At 46.5% G+C, this 21,092-nt stretch overlaps 1 protein-coding gene and 1 long non-coding RNA gene across 9 annotated transcripts in view; one reads left to right on the top strand and one right to left on the bottom strand.

Annotated features, from left to right (window-relative positions):
- The window catches only part of LOC141133605 (alpha-2,8-sialyltransferase 8E-like), a 344,333-nt gene that overhangs the window by 37,092 nt on the left and 286,149 nt on the right, over positions 1-21,092 (bottom strand). The gene's annotated exons all lie outside the window — the stretch shown is intronic.
- LOC141134882 (uncharacterized) lies at positions 14,500-15,854 on the top strand. Its single transcript, XR_012243274.1, has 4 exons — positions 14,500-14,623; positions 14,745-14,869; positions 15,277-15,394; positions 15,588-15,854. It is a non-coding gene; the product is annotated as an uncharacterized lncRNA (long non-coding RNA).

Genomic DNA, 21,092 nt, shown 5'->3' with positions numbered 1-21,092 from the left:
TGGAGCATACACACGGTCGGACTTTCCGACAACAAGGTGACATCCAACATTTGTTGTCGGAAAACCCTATCGTGTGTACAGGGCATAAGAGTGTAGAAAGAAGCAGCAGTCGCTGTAGCCAAAGCAAAGGCTGTAGAACTAGCTGCATAACCCAATAGTAAATACAGTAGATGCAGCAGCGTGCTCGATCCAGAAGCTGAACCTCAAGATCATCTACAATGCACTTCAGACTACGTCTATCATCACTCCAGGCCAAGCAGCAAAAAAATCTATGTCGTGGAGACAAACTGAGGATGCTACAAGTCAGCGACAAGTCTCAAATCTGCAAGCAAGAGGACTCCAAGCAAAGTGAAAACTCTTACGTCAGACATCTTACATGCAAGGCATCAGAATCTACAAATTATCCTCCAGGTCCTGCCTTCACCTCAGAATGGTACGCCAAGGACTCGGTTAAACCAGAAACTCTAAAAAAAGGTATGATCACATGCCACATTTTCACTATAGCAATACAAAGCCAGCTAATCAAGCCACCGTAGACTTTTCCAAGTTCTTTGCACAACGTGAGTTAAGCCTGGTGCACACTAATAATTTTTTCTGTTCAAACCCAGCATGTTGAACAAAAAGAACTGACAGCTCCAGTACGATCCAATGTTAGTACAGCAGACATCTCAAGTCTCCCGGAAGTTGCGGGAGCCTCCCGCATTTCTGCGGTGGCTCCCGCACACCTGCAAGTGCCTCCCGATCTCCCAGGAAGGATCGGTGCGGCAGGGATCAGCTGCAGTGGTGTAGCGTGGGGGGTGCCATGGCCCCGGGCGCGACATTTAGGGGGTGAAATTTCGTGCCAGTAGTGTCACTACTGACTGCCTCCTCCTAATTTTAATTTCCTGTGTACTCCAGCTGCCATGTTCAGTGTCCGGCGCCCTGTGATTGGGTGTATGGGGGTCATATGCAGCGTGGGGCTGGCCTGTCCGCGATTGCGGTTGCTCCTGAAGTCCCACCTCCGCACATGACCCCCATAGCCCAATCACAGTGCGCCGGGAAACACTGAACATGGCGGCCGGAGTGCGGGGAAGACAAGCACTGGAAAGTGTGAGCCGCTGGGGCCGCTGTCTTCTCCTCCTCCTCCTATCCTCAGGAGTCCGGACCAATGCAGGACAAGAAGGTGAGGAAAGGATGGACACAGACTGGGGAGGGAGAGAGAGTACAGTGTAGTATAGTGGTCAGTATTGTGGTCAGTGTAGTGGACAGTATAGTGTAGTGGTGTGGACAATATAGTGGTCAGTGTAGTGGACAGTGTAGTGGTCAGCATAGTGTAGTGGTCAGTGTAATGGACAGTGTAGTGGTCAGCATATTGTAGTGGACAGTATAGTGGTCAGTGTAGTAGACAGCAGAGTGGTCAGTGTAGTGGACAGTACAGTATAGTGGTCAGTGTAGTATAGTGGACAGTATAGTGGTCAGTGTAGTGTAGTTCTCAGTGTAGTGTAGTGGTCAGTATAGTGTAGTGGACAGTATAGCGGTCAGTGTAGTGGAGTGGACAGTGTAGTGGTCAGTATAGTGTAGTGGTCAGTATAGTGGTCAGTGTAGTGTAGTGGACAGTATAGTGGACAGTGTAGTGGTCAGTATAGTGTAGTGGACAGTATAGTGGTCAGTGTAGTGGACAGCAGAGTGGTCAGTGTAGTGGACAGTACAGTATAGTGGTCAGTGTAGTATAGTGGGCAGTATAGTGGTCAGTGTAGTGTAGTGGTCAGTATAGTGTAGTGGACAGTGTAGTGGGCAGTATAGTGGACAGTATAGTGTAGTGGACAATATAGTGGTCAGTGTAGTGTAGTGGTCAGTGTAGTGGACAGTATAGCGGACAGTATAGTGTAGTGGACAGTATAGTGGTCAGTGTAGTGGACAGTATAGTGTAGTGGACAGTATAGTGGACAGTGTAGTGGACAGTATAGTGGTCAGTGTAGTGTAGTGGACAGTATAGTGGACAGTATAGTGGACAGTATAGTATAGTGGTCAGTGTAGTGGTCAGTATAGTATAGTGGTCAGTGTAGTGGACAGTATAGTGGTCAGTGTAGTGGACAGTATAGTGCTCAGTGTAGTGGTGTGGACAGTATAGTGCAGTAGACAGTACAGTGGTCAGTGTAGTGGACAATATAGTGTAGTGGACAGTATAGTGCTCAGTGTAGTGGTGTGGACAGTATAGTGTAGTAGACAGTACAGTGGTCAGTGTAGTGGTCAGTATAGTATAGTGGTCAGTGTAGTGGACAGTATAGTGGTCAGTGTAGTGGACAGTATAGTGCTCAGTGTAGTGTAGTGGACAGTATAGTGCAGTAGACAGTACAGAGGTCAGTGTAGTGGACAGTATAGTGTAGTGGACAGTATAGTGGTCAGTGTAGTTCTTAGTGTAGTGGACAGTATAGTATAGTGGTCAGTGTAGTGTGTAATGGTCAGTAAAGGAATCAGGTTGGTCAGTGTTGAAATCAAGTAGGTTAGTGTAGTGGTCAGTATAGTCCAATGGGATAGGTGATCTGTCTATCAAAGTGCCCGGACAAGGGGGAGGGGCTGTATGTGACAGCGCGCAGCAGGGAACACACAGCTATTGAAATGAAAGCTGTGATGTTCCTGGCACTGTAATCAAACAGGCGGTTGCTCTCCTTTCCCTTCACTGGCTGCAATGGGGACACAGGCTGCAATGGGGACACAGGCTGCACTATTGGGGACACTGGCTGCAATGGGGACACTGGCTGCACTACTGGGGACACAGGCTGCACTACTGGGGACACTGGCTGCAATGGGGACACAGGCTGCAATACTGGGGACACTGGCTGCAATGGGGACACAGGCTGCACTACTGGGGACACTGGCTGCAATGGGGACACAGGCTGCAATACTGGGGACACTGGTTGCAATGGGGACACAGGCTGCAATGGGGACACTGGCTGCAATAGGGACACTGGCTGCACTACTGGGGACACTGGCTGCAATAGGGACACAGGCTGCACTACTGGGGACACTGGCTGCAGTGGGGACACTGGCTGCAATGGGGACACTGGCTGCAATGGGAACACTGGCTGCACTACTGGGGACATTGGCTACAATGGGGACACAGGCTGCACTACTGGGGACACTGGCTGCAATGGGAACACAGGCTGCACTACTGGGGACACAGGCTGCACTACTGGGGACATTGGCTGCAATGGGGACACAGGCTGCACTACTGGGGACACTGACTGCAATGGGGACACTGGCTGCAATGGGGACACAGGCTGCACTACTGGGGACACTGGCTGCAATGGGGACACTGGCTGCACTACTGGGGACACTGGCTGCAATGGGGACACTGGCTGCAATGGGAACACTGGTTGCACTACTGGGGACACTGGCTGCAATAGGGACACAGGCTGCACTACTGGGGACATTGGCTACAATGGGGACACAGGCTGCACTACTGGGGACACTGGCTGCAATGGGGACACAGGCTGCACTACTGGGGACACAGGCTGCACTACTGGGGACATTGGCTGCAATGGGGACACAGGCTGCACTACTGGGGACACTGGCTGCAATGGGGACACAGGCTGCACTACTGGGGACACTGGCTGCACTACTGGGGACACTGGCTGCAATAGGGACACAGGCTGCACTACTGGGGACACTGGCTGCAATGGGGACACTGGCTGCAATGGGAACACTGGCTGCACTACTGGGGACATTGGCTGCAATAGGGACACAGGCTGCACTACTGGGGACACTGGCTGCAATGGGGACACTGGCTGCAATGGGAACACTGGCTGCACTACTGGGGACATTGGCTACAATGGGGACACAGGCTGCACTACTGGGGACACTGGCTGCAATGGGAACACAGGCTGCACTACTGGGGACACAGGCTGCACTACTGGGGACATTGGCTGCAATGGGGACACAGGCTGCACTACTGGGGACATTGGCTGCAATGGGGACACAGGCTGCACTACTGGGGACATTGGCTGCAATGGGGACACAGGCTGCAATATGGACACAGGCTGCACTACTGGGGACACAGGCTTCACTACTGAGGACACAGGCTGCACTACTGGGGACACAGGCTGCAGTGGGGACACAGGCTGCACTACTGGGGACATTGGCTGCAATGGGGACACAGGCTGCACTACTGGGGACATTGGCTGCAATGGGGACACAGGCTGCAATATGGACACAGGCTGCACTACTGGGGACACAGGCTTCACTACTGAGGACACAGGCTGCACTACTGGGGACACAGGCTGCAGTGGGGACACAGGCTGCACTACTGGGGACACAGGCTGCACTACTGGGGACACTGGCTGGCTGCATCTGACGGGCACTGGTGAGGCTGTATTGATCTCTTGTATCATGTCCGCAGTCTCTAACTCTCTGACCATGTCCCCAGTCTCTGACCATCTCCTGTACCATGTCCCCAGTCTCTGACCATCTCCTGTACCATATCCTCAGTCTCTGACCATCTCCTGTACCATGTCCCCAGTCTCTGACCATCTCCTGTACCATGTCCCCAGTCTCTGACCATCTCCTGTACCATGTCTGCAGTCTGACCATCTCCTGTATTATGTCTGCAGTCTGACCATCTCCTGTACAATGTCTGCAGTCTCTGACCATGTCCGTTACCATGTCTGCAGTCTCTGACCATCTCCTGTACCATGTCTGCAGTCTCTGACCATCTCCTGTACCATGTCTGCAGTCTCTGACCATCTCCTGTATAAAAATATTTTTAACCACTTAAGGACCAGCCTCGTTTTGGATTTTAGGTGTTTACATGTTTAAAACAGGTTTTTTTTATAGAAAATTACTTAGAACCCCCAAACATTATATATAGTTTTTCTTCTAACACCCTAGAGAATAAAATGGCGGTCATTGCAATACTTTTTTTTGCACCGTATTTGCGCAGCAGTCTTAAAAGCGCACTTTTTTTGGAAAAAAATCACTTTTTTGAATAAAAAAATAAGACAACAGTAAAGTTAGCCCAATTTTTTTTTATATTGTGAAATATAATGTTACGCCAAGTAAATTGATACCCAACATGTCACGCTTCAAAATTGACCCCGCTCGTGGAATGGCGTCAAACTTTTACCCTCAAAAATCTCCATAGGCGATGTTTAAAAAATTCTACAGGTTGCATATTTTGCGGTACAGAGAAGGTCTAGGGCTAGAATTATTTCGCTCACTCTACCGGTCACGGCGATACCTCACATGTGTGGTTTGACCACCGTATTCATATGCGGGCGCTACTCACGTATGCATTCGCTTCTGAGCGCGAGCTCGTCGGGACGGGGGGTTTTTTTTAATTTTTTTTTATTTTTATTATTTATTTTACATTATTTTATTTATTTTTACACTGTTTAAAAAAAATAAATAAATTGTGTCACTTTTATTCCTATTACAAGGAATGTAAACATCTCTTGTAATAGAAAAAAGCATGACAGGACCTCTTAAATATGAGATCTGGAGTCAAAAAGACCTCAGATCTCATATTTACACTAAAATGCAATAAAAAAAAACAGAGGAGGACGCGATCGCCTCCGCCGCTACCGATGGCTCCGGTAAGCGGTGGAGAGCACCGGATCGCGGCGGGAGGGGGGCCCTCTCCCACCACCGATAAAAGTGATCTTGCGGCGAATCCGCCGCAGGTACCACTTTTATCAGAAAGCCGACCGCCGAATGAAAACGGGGATACCGGGGTTATGGCAGCTAGCTGCTGCCATAACAATGATATCCCCATTCAAAATTTGGACGTACATCGTCGTGCGCTGGTCAGCAAGTGGTTAAAAGCAGTCACTTTCGGTATTGGTGCTGTTTTGGTATCGGTTTCAGTTTTCGGGATCAAGGAAGATTTAATTTCGGTATTGGTTTCGGCCCAAAAAAACCCATTCGGTGCATCCCTAGTGTCCTGTGATTACTGAGCAGAGTAAACTGTGTTTACTCTGCTTAGTTTATAAATGGAGAGGAGCCTCTGTCTCCTGTTCATTCATCTTTAGTGCTGAGAAAGGGACTGGGGAACGTGTCCTCAGTCCCTTTGTCTGTCTCAAAGGGGAGATGTCAGGGCTCTGTTTAAACCCCTGACATCTCACCAAATCCCCACAAATTAAAATGTAAAAAAATCAATTACTAAAAGTAAAAAAACTACTGACACCGTCCACTGCCAAAAACCACCCACCCACTTCCCCAGAAGCACTGCAAAAAAATATTGAGAAAGTAATTTAAATAATATTTTGCCGCGGGGGGGCGTTTGCGGGCGCGAAGCGCCACGTCCCTGAAATGAGGTTGCCACCTCCCTAAAATGAGTTTTTGCAGGTTGGGATGTCTGGTGCAGCGCTCTCCCCCACTGAGCTGTTTTGTTCTAACAGGGGGAAGCCCCCCGCCAGAATACTCCGATTAGTGCTTTCAGCCATTGGCTGAGAGCGCTCATCAGAAGCTGGCTGCTGCTTTTCCAGCATGCTTGTCTGACAGAAGCCGGCCAAACAGCTAGCTTCTGTTGGATTGGCTAACATACACATTGGCCGATGTCTCCCAATATTCGGCCCATCGCTGTCAACGCTGTATCCTGGCCTAGGCCGACAAGGCCCAGGCCTAGAGCAGCACTGCAGGGGGGCACTGCAGGGGGGCAACATGAAAAGAGTCCCACCCGCCGGCTTGCGCTACACTGTTAGTGTAGCGCCAGTTTTATGGGGCAGACTGGGCTGAGAGGCAAATTAGTCTAGCGCCCCCATAAAGCGTCCGCACTGCTTCCGGTATGCAGCCGGCCGGCATTCCGCAACTGCGGGGGGGGGTAGGGGGGGCACCGCTTCTAATTTTGACTGTCCTATCATCCTGGACCACAAACCTTCCTCACTGTGCTTGCTATATGTTTTCTGCTGCACCATTGGCATGGTTATATCTTCTTAGTCATCTCCATAAAATTTTTAGAAATTTGTGCTTAATGTAGATCTATAGGCAACACTTTTTAAAAAAATTTTGGATAGAATAAAGAGAGGGTTATAGCCCCTGAAAGTTTATTTTTTTACCACCCCTGTCCCATTGCAGAGATTTCCCTTCACTTCCTGCTCCATAGCCAAACAGGAAGTGAGAGGACATATATGCAAATTAAGAGAATCCATTGCCTCCCCCCCCCCCCAGGCCCTGAGAACTAGTGAAAATTGAGGACAGGTCTTAAACAGCAAGGGGTGTGGCCTTGACAGGTAGGGGTGGGTCATATTTACATTAGGGGGTACACTAGTTTAGTCAGGCCTAGGGTAGCACAAAACCTTAATACACTACTGCCATGTGTACTAGGCATTGGTCACAAAAGGATTTGAAAAGTTTAACGACCACCCTGAAAGTTACAGAGCCTGGCGATCTTCTTTCAAAAACACTTTCAGAGGCTTACAGCTGTCATGTAGTGAAGAGATAGACCTCCTGAGCAAATGGCTTGGAAATGAGGACAATAAATATAAACTACCCAGACACTGGCCTTAAAATGATCTGGTTCAGCAGAAGTAATAGAAAATGCACTATCCAAGAGACATTCTCTGTGTCTTGGAGGTTTTGAATCTTCTGGTGGACTCTCAGGGGGGGTGATGTGCTTCTCGGATAGGGGGAGGTCAAAAAACCCACTGGTGCTTCGAAAAGGCTGATGATTTAAAGCACTTGCTATGCAAAGCACCAACTGGTGTTTTGGCCCTCTTTCGAGAAGCAAACACTTGTTCTGGACTTCAAGGTTGATTAAAAAAAATAAACACCCAAACCAGTGGCGCACCTGTGCGAGCGGGGCCTGGCGTTCCTTCATCGTGGGGGGATCTCAAACCAGCAGGAAGAGGACCCGCTGCAGAACATGTGAAAGGGACCGTAAGCCTTGGTTCACACTGCTGCGACCCCAAAGTCTTGCAACTTGCTTGCAACTTCCTTGCAATGTCCTTGTGACTTACTTATGACTTTTGTGATTTAACATTGCAGTCTATGGTACTCAAATTACAGAAAAGTAGTACAGAAACCTTTTTTTTTTCTTGCCGTGACCTGAGTTGCATTTGGCCCCGCGGCAGGAGTAAAGGGCTCCGGGAGCAGTGGGAAGGGCTGCAAGCCTGGAGGGAAAGGCCCTGGGCTCAGAGAAAAGGTCCCCCGGACCGATAGAAAGGGGCCCTTCATGGTTTCTTGCACCGGGACCCTGAAAGTTCTAGTTACGCCTCTGACCCAAACTGTATGTGGAAGCCCATAAATCTACAAATACAACAAACTCTACAAAGAAAAAAATATTGAGACAATGTCTCTGTTACTCATACTAACATCTGCCTAAAGCTGTGCACACAGAAAGTGAGTCATTTATCATATGATTGCAACTTTAGGCTAGGTTCACACTTATGCGAATTGGATGCAGGTTTCCGGAGGACCCGGCGTTCACGGACATTCCCGGGTGCGCGCCCCAGGGGGGCACGATTCTGGGAGAACATCATTGTACGCCTTCCCAGAATGAGCCATCTGCTTTGTAGCCGTCATTCTGCTATGCCCCGGTCGGCAAGTGGTTAACAAACTTGCAGATTCCTACCTTTTTTATTCTGAAGAAATAGCTGTTTGTCTGTGCAGAGTGAATGTGAATGGGAGTGATGTTAAAATTATCAATCAGCTGCTGCACTTGCAGTGGCAGGGTCTGCATCCCATTAGGCATGATTTCCCTTTGGGAGTATCTCACCAAAAATGAATTTTTTGTTGCAACTGATGCCCAAAATCTGACTTAGTGTAGACTTCTGGGAAAATCAGTGAGCCAATCACACAAGCAGAAAATTTCATTTCTGGGGGCGTTCTGTACACCATAAGATCTCCAGGTTGCCATATTGCATTTTACAGAAAATTAAAGCACCAGAGATTAAAAAGGAAAGGTCATTTTTAACCACTTGCAGACCGCCCACCGTACATTTACTGCGGCGGGGCGGCTGCTCTGGTATGTGATCTGACACTTCCGGGTCTGGGGCGCGTGCGGCCTAAATTGATGAAGAAATTTTTACTTTTTTTTTTTATTGGATGTTTTATAGCAGAAAGTATAAACAATAGTTTTTTTGTAATTGTCACTCTTTTTTTGGTTTATAGATAAAAAAAAGAAAGCTCTATTTGTGGGGAAAAAGTGCATCAATTTTTTTGGGTACAGCATTGCACGACCGCGCAATTGTCAGTTAAAGTAACGCAGTGCCTTATCGCAAAAAAAAGACATTTGTGGGCGGGGCCAGTGGTTCAGTACCAAAATGTGGAAGAATGGCACACGGAGACCAAGAAAAGCAGTACAATCATTATTTGGTTACATTGAAGGTAGACAGACAACATTTGAAGTAACAGCGGCAAGGTACTTGGCTTAACAGTTCCAAGAACTGTGGTATTAGCGGCACAATATCACAAGAGTGGAAGTACTTAGCAATGTTAGGGGCACATTGGCAAGGTTCCAGCAATTGAAAGGTTGTCACTTTCGGAAGAGCTTGAGGCAGTATTCCTAATGTTACCCTCCTCATCAGAGACCTCTCCCAATGTGGTCGGTGTCAATGAATTTGAGAGTGTGTGGAAACATGGTCCAGCATTGGACCTCCTCTGCCTTTATTGTTAAGGGTAGGCTTACCATCTTCTACCCTGGTCAACTTAAGCTGTGTCATAAATGTGGAGTAGGGACATTTCACTTCTTCCTGTACAGAGCAGAAGTGCTTTTTGTGTCATAAACTGGGGCATCTGGGTAGAGACTATAAGATTATTAGGTGTAAATTATATGTTGATATTGGTCACCCTTATAGCCAGTGCCCTAAGGCTATCCACAATAAGCCACAGTTAGTGGAGGAATTCTTCCATCTGGATAGAGAAGAGTCTGGGTTGGCAGAGGTTGTACCAGGGGATCCTAGTGTCTCTGTCCTGTCAAAATCTGTGTCTGGGAGGTCGTCTGAGGTGTCAGTGCCAACCCAGTCTGTGGTTCCCCAGTTAGTGACAGAAAGTGTGGTTGTCAAGTCTGTGTCTGCACCTGTTGTTAGTGAAGGCAGTGGAGGGTGCTGGACCAGTGTGTATGGTTACGTGGCTTGCGCCAACCCCTCTTCCTCCACGTGGCAGAAGTGCAGCTGGGGGTCAGAAGACACTAAGGGGTGATGGGTTGGATGATGGTGAGAGGGGGTAGGAAGGAGATGAGAGTGGCTGGTGCAGAATGCAAGGTGAATGATGTGGAAGTCAGGGTGAAAGATGTGGAAGTCGGGGTGAATAATGTGGGGAGAGGAGTAAATGGGGGGTTTTGGCTGAGGATGTCCTGGGGGGGGTGGGGAGGAGGGGGTTCTGCCATCATAATTGTCAAGTGAGGATATGGAATAGTTGGAGGCTAAAAGGAAAAGGGTAAGAGGCAGAGGAGGCGGAAGGACGTCAGTGCCCCTGAATCAGTGAGGGTGGTGTGTCAAATGCATTTGAGGTGTTTTCTGAGGTGGAGTTGAGGGTTCTTCTAGTGAGGAGTCTGATTTCTATAAGAGAGGAATCACAAGGAATATTGAAGCGTGTAGGGTCTTCAAGTAGGGAGGAGGGGTAAGCAGTCCAAGAAACGTGTACCTCAATCATCCTGATGGTGGTTCCCACTCCTTTGAAGGTGGCGACCATTAATGTTTCACCAGCATAAAATCAGTAAGTGCTCGTAGCCTTATTTTTGCTCATCAGGATTGATGCTGATATTTTCTTTTTGCAAAAGACCAGGTTGTCTAGTTTGGCTGATATTCATCTGGTGAAGAGGGAGTGGAGGCGAGGCCCCTCCTTCTGGTCTCTTGTGGCTGAGCCTTAAAGTGGAGTTGCGGTACTTTTTTCTTGCATGATAACCTGTCACCGGATTTATGAGGTAGAAATGGGGAGGTATGGTCTTAGACATCTCCATGGAGGGCCAGGACCTGTGCCTGATCAACATATACTGTATGGGCCCCAGACAAAGTGGGACAGAAAATGCCTCTTCATGAAGATCAAGCCTTTTCTTTTTACAGCCTAGCAAGTTGTCTTTGATGGTGATTTTAACACCGTCACAATATGGACACCTTTGAAACGGTCAAAGATCTGCATCTGTTTGCACGTAAATTGATACTAAAGAGTCTATATACGAAATCACAACAGAGCAATGAACGTACAACCAAGGAAAATCAAGCACTTGATGACCTTGTCTCCCTCTTGGAAGAACAGGAACAAAAAAATCTCATTGATAACATCGACAGTGAATCACTATTAGCGATGCATACCACTCCCACCACGGGGGGCATTCAAGGGAGATCCCTGCTCAAAAAGAAATCCAATAAATTTCCCTCTTTAAATACAAACTCCAACCTAAAAGCATTTATAGCTATGACAGCGAGGGAGATTATGAAGTTAAAAAGGGATCAGTCACCAGACAACCTATCTGACACAGAGAAAAGCACTTGAATCACTAAGCAATCAACATCAACTAACAATAAAGCCCTCTTTCTTGTGGAACAATAAAACCCTCGGACAAAGGGGGAAACATCGTAATTATGCAGAATTCCCAATATCTATCCATGTGCAATAAGATCCTTGCAAACAAAGAATGGTATCGACCTATATCGAGAACAACAATAGAGAAGTTCGACAAAGAATTTTTCATTCTAGTGGATCAAGCCTACTTGGATAATACTAATACTCAACAAACTTGGGAATTCATACGCACCAGCCATTCAAAAATTCCTACGTTCTATAGCCTTCCCAAGGTTCACAAGAACATCAATAATACACCCAGGCAGACCCATTGTTTCCGGTAGGGGGAGCATCACTGAGAATTTAAGCAAATACATTGAAGAACAACTACGTCCCCTTGTCACTAATTTACCCTCATACATCAGGGACACTTCCCAATTGCTAAAAAATCTCGAAGACATCTGTATTCCATCCAACTCAATTTTAGTCACAGTAGACGTGGAAGCGTTATATTGTTCGATACCACACGAAAAGGGCATAGAGGTCGTTGGACGTTTCATCTCTCAGTCAGACAAAGATGAGAAACCTCTGCACCAATTTATTCTACGCGTATTGAGGTTTATCTTACTACACAATGCCTTTGCATTCAATGGCTCCCATTACCTCCAGATACAGGAGGTAGCGATGGGGACATGCTGTGCCCCATCGTATGCCAACCTGTATCTGGGGGAATGGGAGAACGCCTTTCTGTCCTTGGACAACCCCTTCACAGATCGTATACTAACCTGGTACAGGTTTATAGATGATATTTTTTTCATATGGAATGGTTCGTTAAATGATCTAAATGACTGTATGACAACCATGGTGTCACGGAACATCCCACACTGAGCTTGAGTGCTTCCGTCACAATACCACTTCTTTGTAGTCTGGATACAGATATCAGATATTCCAATCGCTCTGAGCACAAAACAAGGTGACACTTGCTTAGATGCTAACATGGACTAACTTTATTTAGAATCAAAATTACAAGACTTTATATGCCGTTGGAACCTCCTCTAACAATACAACTGTAACCTAATTAACATGAGCTAGTTTACTAAATCATTTACCCAGACTAAGTGACTACGTCTCCTAGCTCATTGACTATTCAACACACATTACCATAAACATCAACACAAAGTTAATTAGAACAAACAACAATGAGTTGAATACCCTTAGAACCAGTGGTAAGTCAGACTAAACTCATTTACATTAAACACATTATAGCTGGCATCAGACAGGTGAGTGGAGTTGATGACATTAGCATCTTCTCACAGTATGAGTTCCAACAGTATGACTCAGTCACTATTGCTACTATGGCAAATACAGGGTCCCTAGTGTCTGTGTGTCCTGGGGCACAAGGACCCGAAACCAAAGTAACAACACCTCAAGGGTACCCCAAATGTCAGGGCCCATAATCTGTAGGCAAGAGGCTCACATTCAGACCCATCCAAAAGCCTCTACCCCGGGTGAGTCTGTCACACATGGGTACCAATGACCTGAACCTCAAATTCACCATGTCATGTGATGTCCAAAAGATCACATTCCTTGACGTCACGATTTTCAAAAACCCCGATGGTCGCCTATCCAGCACACTATACCGTAAGGAGACAGCCGGCAACACCATCCTACACGCTACGAGTTTTCACCCAGCACCTCTTATTAAATCCATCCCCTATACACAGTACCTGAAGATCCGTAGGAATTGCTCAGATGAGAACATGTTTCTCATCAAAGCTAAGAAACTTCAATCTAGATTGCTCTGACGGGGATACCCCCCTACGACCCTGAAAAAAGCTATTAGAAGAGCCCAAGAAAAAAAAAGACACAATTTACTCTTCGATATGCCATGTAAAGGGCCCGACAATCTTCAAACACAAACTAGGATCATCACCACTTACAGTAAAGAACACAAAGCTATCAGAAGAATCCTACAGAAACACTGGCACATCCTTCTAATTGATCCGACATTGAATCAATTCATAACGAAGGACCCCCTAATCACCTTTAAGCGCACCAGATCCCTCAGGGACAGATGGGTGACCAGCGAATATACGGGAGAGTTTAGAGGTGATCCCTGCAAACGGTGGGGTACATTTACCTGTGGGGGATGTTCCAAATGTCAATTCATGAATATCAACAAAAATATCATCCTACCAAATGGAAAAAGATATAGACCCTCGCACTTCGCTAACTGTTGTACGTGTGGGGTGGTGTACCTACTGGCATGCTCATGCGGCTGTTTCTATGTCGGGAAAACGAAACTTAGTATAAGAATGGGCAGGCATATTAAAAGTATGCGTACCTGCAATCCCGACCTACCCTTGGGTAGACATACCCGAGATGTACACCAGGGCATATTTCCAAAAATCTATTTCCTGGTACTTGATCGGGTACACCCCAACAACAGAGGGGGCGAATGGGATAAAATATTACTCCAAAAAGAAACCAGATGGATTATGGCCTTGCGAGCCACCCTGCCACCTGGCCTAAACGACTGTATCAGCTTTCGTCCCTTCCTGGAGGGATTTTCATCCGGTACATGGGAGGGATTGGGCTGAGAACTCATACTGGATGCAAACAAAGGGGTGTGGTTTCTTCTGCCCTTATGGTCCCCCCCTTCTGTTTTCTCTGTTTTCCCTCCCCAGGCTCTTATTCCCATCCCTTTCCGTTACACGGATTGGTTTATAACACACATTCTGTCCTGCCTATCTGTCAACAAACCCATTCTAGATCTGGACTGTTCGCTCATGTAGGTGTTTTTTTCTGTGTAACTTGTTAATTTCAGTTGCAACTAATTCTTTAGCATACATGTGGACCATCTGCCAGGCACCCTGTAATTTGACGTGTCTTGGCCGATTGTCCCATAGTTCACTTTACGAATCTATATGGACAAATTGTATGATCATTATATTCTAACAACACTATTGTAATGCATTATGTCCATAGTACTATTATGCACCTTTATTTTGTAAAATGACTGTGTGTTCTATTGGCACAATATGTTTCTCTCCCCACCAGATGGCGCCAGACCTCTTAACCCAGCCTTACGGACCCGATATTTTAATCTGATTCTATATATATTACCTTTAAAATCCAAAGCAACCAGCAGACAGCTGCTAGCACGGACAGAGGCAGGCACCCCTTTGTGAGACCCACATATTTGAAGGTAAGCGTCTACCCAGCAGGAACACCACTATCTCATCCACCGCCCCCCCCCCCCCACCCCCCCCACCCGCCCTCCTGTGGGCAATTTATATTTCAACCTATTCGCATTTATATTTGTGCAGGATTTGTCTTTAAGCCAACCATTATGGGACTGTCCCTGGATATTTCTCCTCCCGGCATGCAGCCAGCATGTAACAGGCTCCTATGAATGGTTCTCCCCTAGTTGGCTCGCTTACTACCCGATTTGGTAAATATAACACTTCGCTCCTCTCCCCACACTACCGGGACTGTATCCCAGCATCCTTTAAACCTGAGCACTTTACGGCGCTCTTCATTCTCCGTCACTCCCCACACTATGCATACTGTTTTTGCCTACACAGCCACACAATTCTGGCACCACATCCTCTGCACGGCACTTCTGCCACCTCCTGATCTGAGGTTTTTGCACACATGGGTATCTTTGCCACATTGTGACAAGGGCCTCATTTCGACGCCCCATCTTGCATTACCCTTTTGCATCTATCTATTGATATGTCTTCTCCCGCAGCACCTTTTCTCTTTCTCCTCTGTTCGCTTCCCCCTCTTCTTCCCCACACATGAACTAACTTTATGTGGGAATTGAATAACCAATTGATACCTACACTTCTCTTATAGATATCATTTTTTCAACATATACACTATTCTTATATAATTTCGGTCTGGCACAAATGAAAATATAATATTTGATCTGAGGGGCCATGGGTGCTACTGGAACACAAAGTCATTCCTAAGGGTATGTATTACGTTTAATATGTATGCTTTCTACATTGTCATACTATGTATGTTTAGTATTAATAACTGTGATTTTTTTCATCATGTACAGTTACCCACCTATGTTTGTGCATTGTTGGTTCTAGGACCTATTCACAGCTCATTCTCAGAATGTGATGTTCTCTCTCTAACATGTCTTCTTGTATATTCCTTAGAATCCATACATGTACACAACATTTACAACTCTCAAAACCCTGATGAAGGTACCAGAGTTACCGGAAACGCGTCGGGTATCGGGGCACACCACCCCCATGAGAGTACATTAATTATTGTCACCTTGTAGTTTTTCTCTGTTTTTGATTCTGTCTCTATGCTGTATGGAATGATTTTTTGGATTTTTTTGGATTATTTAATATATTGCATACGATAGACGCTTTTACGTCTTTTTTAAAGTAGATCAATAAAATATTTTTTAACTTGAATGGGTCTGGTGGTCTGTTAAAGTCCCAATCCTAGGGGGATTCTTTGTTCAATGATTCATTACGCAAGGGATGGGACCACCACACTCCATATTTGTCATGATGGAAGCCCCCTTTCTTGCCTTAACACCGTCACTAGGACTAAAGACGGGAAAGGTATCAGAGCCAGGCTGGACTGTTACAGCCTTTTTTAAAATTAAATAGCTAGGCAGGCAGGTCTGGTTGATGTGCACATTCATTGCTGCCTAGATGACACAGAATTCACTTTTCAGCGAGTTGATAGAGGTAGATAGATAGGTTGTGTAGTGTAGTCCCTCGCGCTAAATGAGTAATGTACTGAGTCAATATATGATGACTTGAAATAAAAAATAATATAAATGGTGAAAAACGTATGGATGGTGATGATGTCTCTGTGGACTGCAGCAAAATCTAAAGTGTTCACTTACACTCAGAAAAATAAAAATAGTAAAGTGATTTCGCGCTTCAAATCTATCACACCCAAAAATAAATATATATACATCTATATAAACAAATGATATTGTACAGGCATATAATAGCAGTGCAAAAAATTGTAAAGTGCTCAGTATAATAAAGTGATTATCCAAAGTGCTGATGTGCTTAAATCAATCCAAAGTTTATAAAGTGCTTCATCCACTGGGAACATATAGTGGAGGGAAGGGGTGATGGTGATGTTATAAATTGAAGGGATCCGGTGGGACCTGGCTCTCTAAACTCTCACCTTAAATAAGGTAAATCAAGGCATCAAACAGGTTCTTAGTTGAGTGTTGTATGGTGCCATTCAGGTGGGACTTCTCTGGTGGTGCAAAGGTATTCCCGATAAAAAGCACCTATCAGATAGAGGAAAAAAAGGGGGTTGCCCACCTGGGCTCCACCGGTCCGGTGGAATAAATAGGGAAGGGGGAGAAAGAGACCTCCAATGGTGTAATATATTGAGTGAAAATGCTATTTATTCAAAATTAAAAGTGGACTCTTACATTTCAAAAGATTAAAAACAGCATAAAAGCATAAACAAGCTGAGGAGCGGCGTCTGAGGCGCCTCCTTACTGACTTCCGGTTTCGTCTGCTCTCTGCCACGCCCTACGCGTTACGTCACTGCTCGTGACTTCAACTGGGGAACCGGATTGGCCTGAGAGGGATGCCATCACATAAAAAACATCCCTCTCGGGCCAATCCGGTTCCCCAGTTGAAGTCACGAGCGGGTTTAAGGTTTTTGAGAGAGAATTTGCTCTCTCCCTCCTTGTGACAATCTGGAGTCATTCTTTTGTCAAAGGGTTCAGGGTAGAAGCACTTTTTCAGAGGTGCTAGCTGTCTGGGAGGCCCTGGAGTGGTGCAAGGCATTGGATCAGGCTAAAGCTTTTAATCGAGTCAATCATGAGGACCTATAGCTGCTTCTTGACAAGTTTGGCCTGGAGGGGGCTTTACTGATTGGCTGCAGACTGGTACAGAGGGGTTGAATGCTTCATACTTGTGAATAGCTGGATCGGACAGTCCTTTGAGGTTGGCTTCGGTGAGGGTTAGGGGTGTCCTTTGAGGCGTCTGCTATACGTGTACACAATCAGTCCCTTCATCAGGAGATTAGAGAGCGGACAGTTGTGCGGAGTGCCGGTGGGCATTCCTGGTGAGCCTCCCCGGAGGGCCATGGCCTATGCTGATGATGTATCTGTTTTCATCTCTGGGACAAATGAGGCGGAGGAGGTGGTCTCGGTAAGGAAACAGTATGCTGAGGCATCTGGCTGAAAGATCTGTCCTGATAAGAGTGAGGTTTTCTGGATGAGAGAGGAAGGCGAAGGCTTTGAGCTTCCGGACACCTACCCAGAGCCCCAGCAGGAAATTATAGTTTTAGGCATCAAATTTGATCCCCCGATTACGGCCTTTAAAATAGGGTAAGCAGGCTAAAAGATGCCAATGCTAAGGTTGCAAGCTGGAAGGATTGGAAACTCTCTTACAGGGAAAGGATTGACCTGATTAAAACATACCTGATCCCGGTATTTCTGTATGACAGCTCTGTCTGTGTTTTGCCATTATTTCACTATGCAAGAATCTACAGCTGTTTCTTCCAACTGTTATGGAGAAACAGACTGAACCTCGTTAAGAGGTCTGTAAACTACCTTCCCAGGTGGATGGGTGGCCTAGGTATGGTCAACCCAGTGGTATTCTTTTCTCTGATGTTTTTGAAACATAATTTTGATAATATGCTGGCAGAGGAAACGCCAGGGTGGGTTGGAATTTTTCAGTCCTAGTTTAGGCATTTTCTGCAGAGCTGGGAGAATGGTGGGCCAGTGAATAGCCTGAGGGTCCGACATGGTAAGCTCCTGGCTTACGTTGGCCCATGTCTTAAAATGCTTTGGTAGTGGTGAGTGACGGAGGAAGAAATTAAGTCTCTTCTTAGGAAGGCCCTATAGAGGAGGGTTGTTGAATCTGCCTTTTGCGAGCCATTGGCCTTGAGGGATTGCCCAAGCCCTACTATGAGCAAGGGTCTGCGTTGATTAATCTGGAGAGAATCCCTTTAAAGTTTCAGGATTTGGCCTGGTGCTCGTTCCTTGGCAGACTCTATGTGAAGGGCAACCTGAGGCATTGCTCTGTGGAGAACCATGGTTGTCCAAGAGGGGAGTGTGGTGAGGTGGAGGAAACTATGGACCATTACTTGCTTCAGTGGCCCTTCAATGTAAAAGTCTATAAGCAGGTGGGTGAGGCTCTGGGTATCCCTTTCCTTTCTTGCTTTACGCGGAGTGGGCATACGGGGCCTTTCAAACTCACTGGCATTTCGAGACACTTTTTCTAGTTAGCTTAGTAGTCCATTACTTCACGTGAAATGCACAGTGTGTGGTTTCCACTCGGAAAAAGGCCTTCCTGTCAAGGTGGTGGTGCACAACATTCTGGGTGAGTGTCAGGATCGCTTAGTGCTCCTGTTCCTCATTCCAGCATCCAGTGTTTTGGCTATGGCATTCTCCTTGTCTGTCTGTCCACCTGCAGGCTGATTAATGTGATCAGTCTCTGGGTGGAAACTAAGCCTGTTATACGCCAGCTCAAACCTCATTTGGGTGCTTGTGATAGTGAGTGATACATGTGTTGTTCCTGATCAAACTCCCTGTCTGTCTGCCCTGCTTTGCTAGTTTGGATTTCCCTGTGTATGACTTTGGACCGGATTATTGGACTATTCCTTGAACTCAGCCTGCCTTTTACCAGGACTGTCATAGAACCCTGTTATCTGTCTGCTAACCGCAAGTACCTATTTGCTTTGCTCAGTTTGCATCTGCCCTGGCGTGGTGGCCAGGCACTATAGCATTGTGTATAAGTCCTGGGGGCAACCAACTACCGGCAGGCCTGCTTAGGGTTACCACATCATCCCTTTAACCCAGGACACACATTAATTACACAGCTTCTGTGGTTGATTAAGGTGGTAATTAAACTAATTTGGTGCCTTATCTGCATTAAATCAACCTCAGAACCTGTGTAATTAATATGTGTCCTCGATTAAAGGGATGATGTGGCAACCCTAGGTCTGCTTGCCTTATGGGAAAGGGGGCTGCTATAGGTGAAGAACACAGTAGTCAGCTATAGTGTCTGACCAGGTGCGTTGGGGTAGATGTGACGGTGAGGTTGGGAAGATTCAGGGTCTTGAGAAGGACAGGTGGTGGCAGGAGGCCTAGAAAAAAGTGTAGAGGAATGTCTGGTACCCATAGCTGCTGTCTAATGCCCTGTACACACGATCGGACATTCTGACAACAAAATCCATGGATTTTTTCCGACGGATGTTGGCTCAAACTTGTCTTGCATACACACGGTCACACAAAGTTGTCGGAAAATCCGATCGTTCTGAACGCGGTGACGTAAAACACGTACGTCGGGACTATAAACGGGGCAGTAACCAATAGCTTTCGTCTCTTAATTTATTCTGAGCATGCGTGGCACTTTGTGCGTCGGATTTGTGTACACGCAATCGGAATTTCCGACAACAGATTTTGTTGTTGGAAAATTTTATAGCAAGTTCTCAAACTTTGTGTGTCGGAAATTCTGATGGAAAATGTGTGATGGAGCCCACACACGGTCAGAATTTCCGACAACAAGGTCCTATCACACATTTTCCGTCGGAAAATCCGTCCGTGTGTACAGGGCATAACAGTTTCTGGGTGTGCAGCTTTTCTTTCTGTCCTTTCATGTCCCCTAGATTTTTATTGGATCAGATTTTTGAAGAAAAGGCTGCATGCATGGGTTAAATGTTTAATTGTTTCTTAGCCTGTGGGTTTGTTTAGATTGAAGTAGGGTTGTGTTTTGCATAATTTAGTAGTTTAGGGATAATAAAATTATGTTTCTTTGTATATAGTTCTATTTATGGTATTTTTGGAAAAAAGACGTTTACTTTTCTGTTATTTGCTGATGTAAGCTTGTTTGTTCTTGTTTATTTATTGTAATAGTGCAGTTATTTGTAAGCGGGTATGTCGCCCACGATTGTCAACCAGGCAGGTTGAGGGGCTCCAGGACGATTTGTGTAGGTTTTTCAGTTTACTCTGTGGTTTGTAAAGTCCAGTTGGGGACCTGGACAGTGGCGACTGCTCCATAAGGGGCGCAGGAGTGCCTTTCTCCCATCCATGCATCCGGCCCCCTAATCTACATGTGGGATGCCGGACGAATGGATTCCAATTTTATTTTATTTTTTGAGCATGTGATTAGAGCCAGAGGCTCAGAGCCTTGCTCCCCGAGCACACTTGTGTGACAATAGTGAATGAATATTGTCTTCGTCATTCTCCTCCCAGCCAATCAGGAAGCCCCTATTGGCCAGGGAGTCTTCGCACTCCCTGTCCAATCGTGTCTTAGGAAACACTTCCTGTTTCTGTTCGGCTGGGAGGACAGTGTCTCCCTGTGTGCTCGCCGGAGCGGCCCCGGCTCTTCCTTCTACCTGCCTCCTTAAGGTAAAGCAGCTTTCTCAAATGGCACATTATCAGTGAATGACCAGCTTCCGTCTCGGATGGTTGGCGGTGGGGGGTTGGAAGGTTGCCGTCGTCCATCTCCCACGGGGGGTGGGGGATAACCACCGCAGTCCGTCTCCCGCGCGCAGTGCAGGGGAAGACTGCCGTCGTCCGTCTCCCGTGCATGGGGTGGGGGGTGATCGCTGCCTTCCATCTCCCGCGTGAGGGATGGGGTGCTTTTTGACTGCTGCCATCTCCTCCTGTGGGGGGGGGGTGTTGGTGTTCATTTTTGCCGCCCCCCCCAAAAAAATTG

The sequence above is a fragment of the Aquarana catesbeiana genome, linkage group LG03 (genome assembly GCF_042186555.1).
Source record: "Aquarana catesbeiana isolate 2022-GZ linkage group LG03, ASM4218655v1, whole genome shotgun sequence".
NCBI lineage: Eukaryota > Metazoa > Chordata > Amphibia > Anura > Ranidae > Aquarana > Aquarana catesbeiana.
The sequence above is the reverse complement of the archived record's forward strand: the minus strand, read 5'-3'. Positions and strand labels throughout refer to the sequence as shown.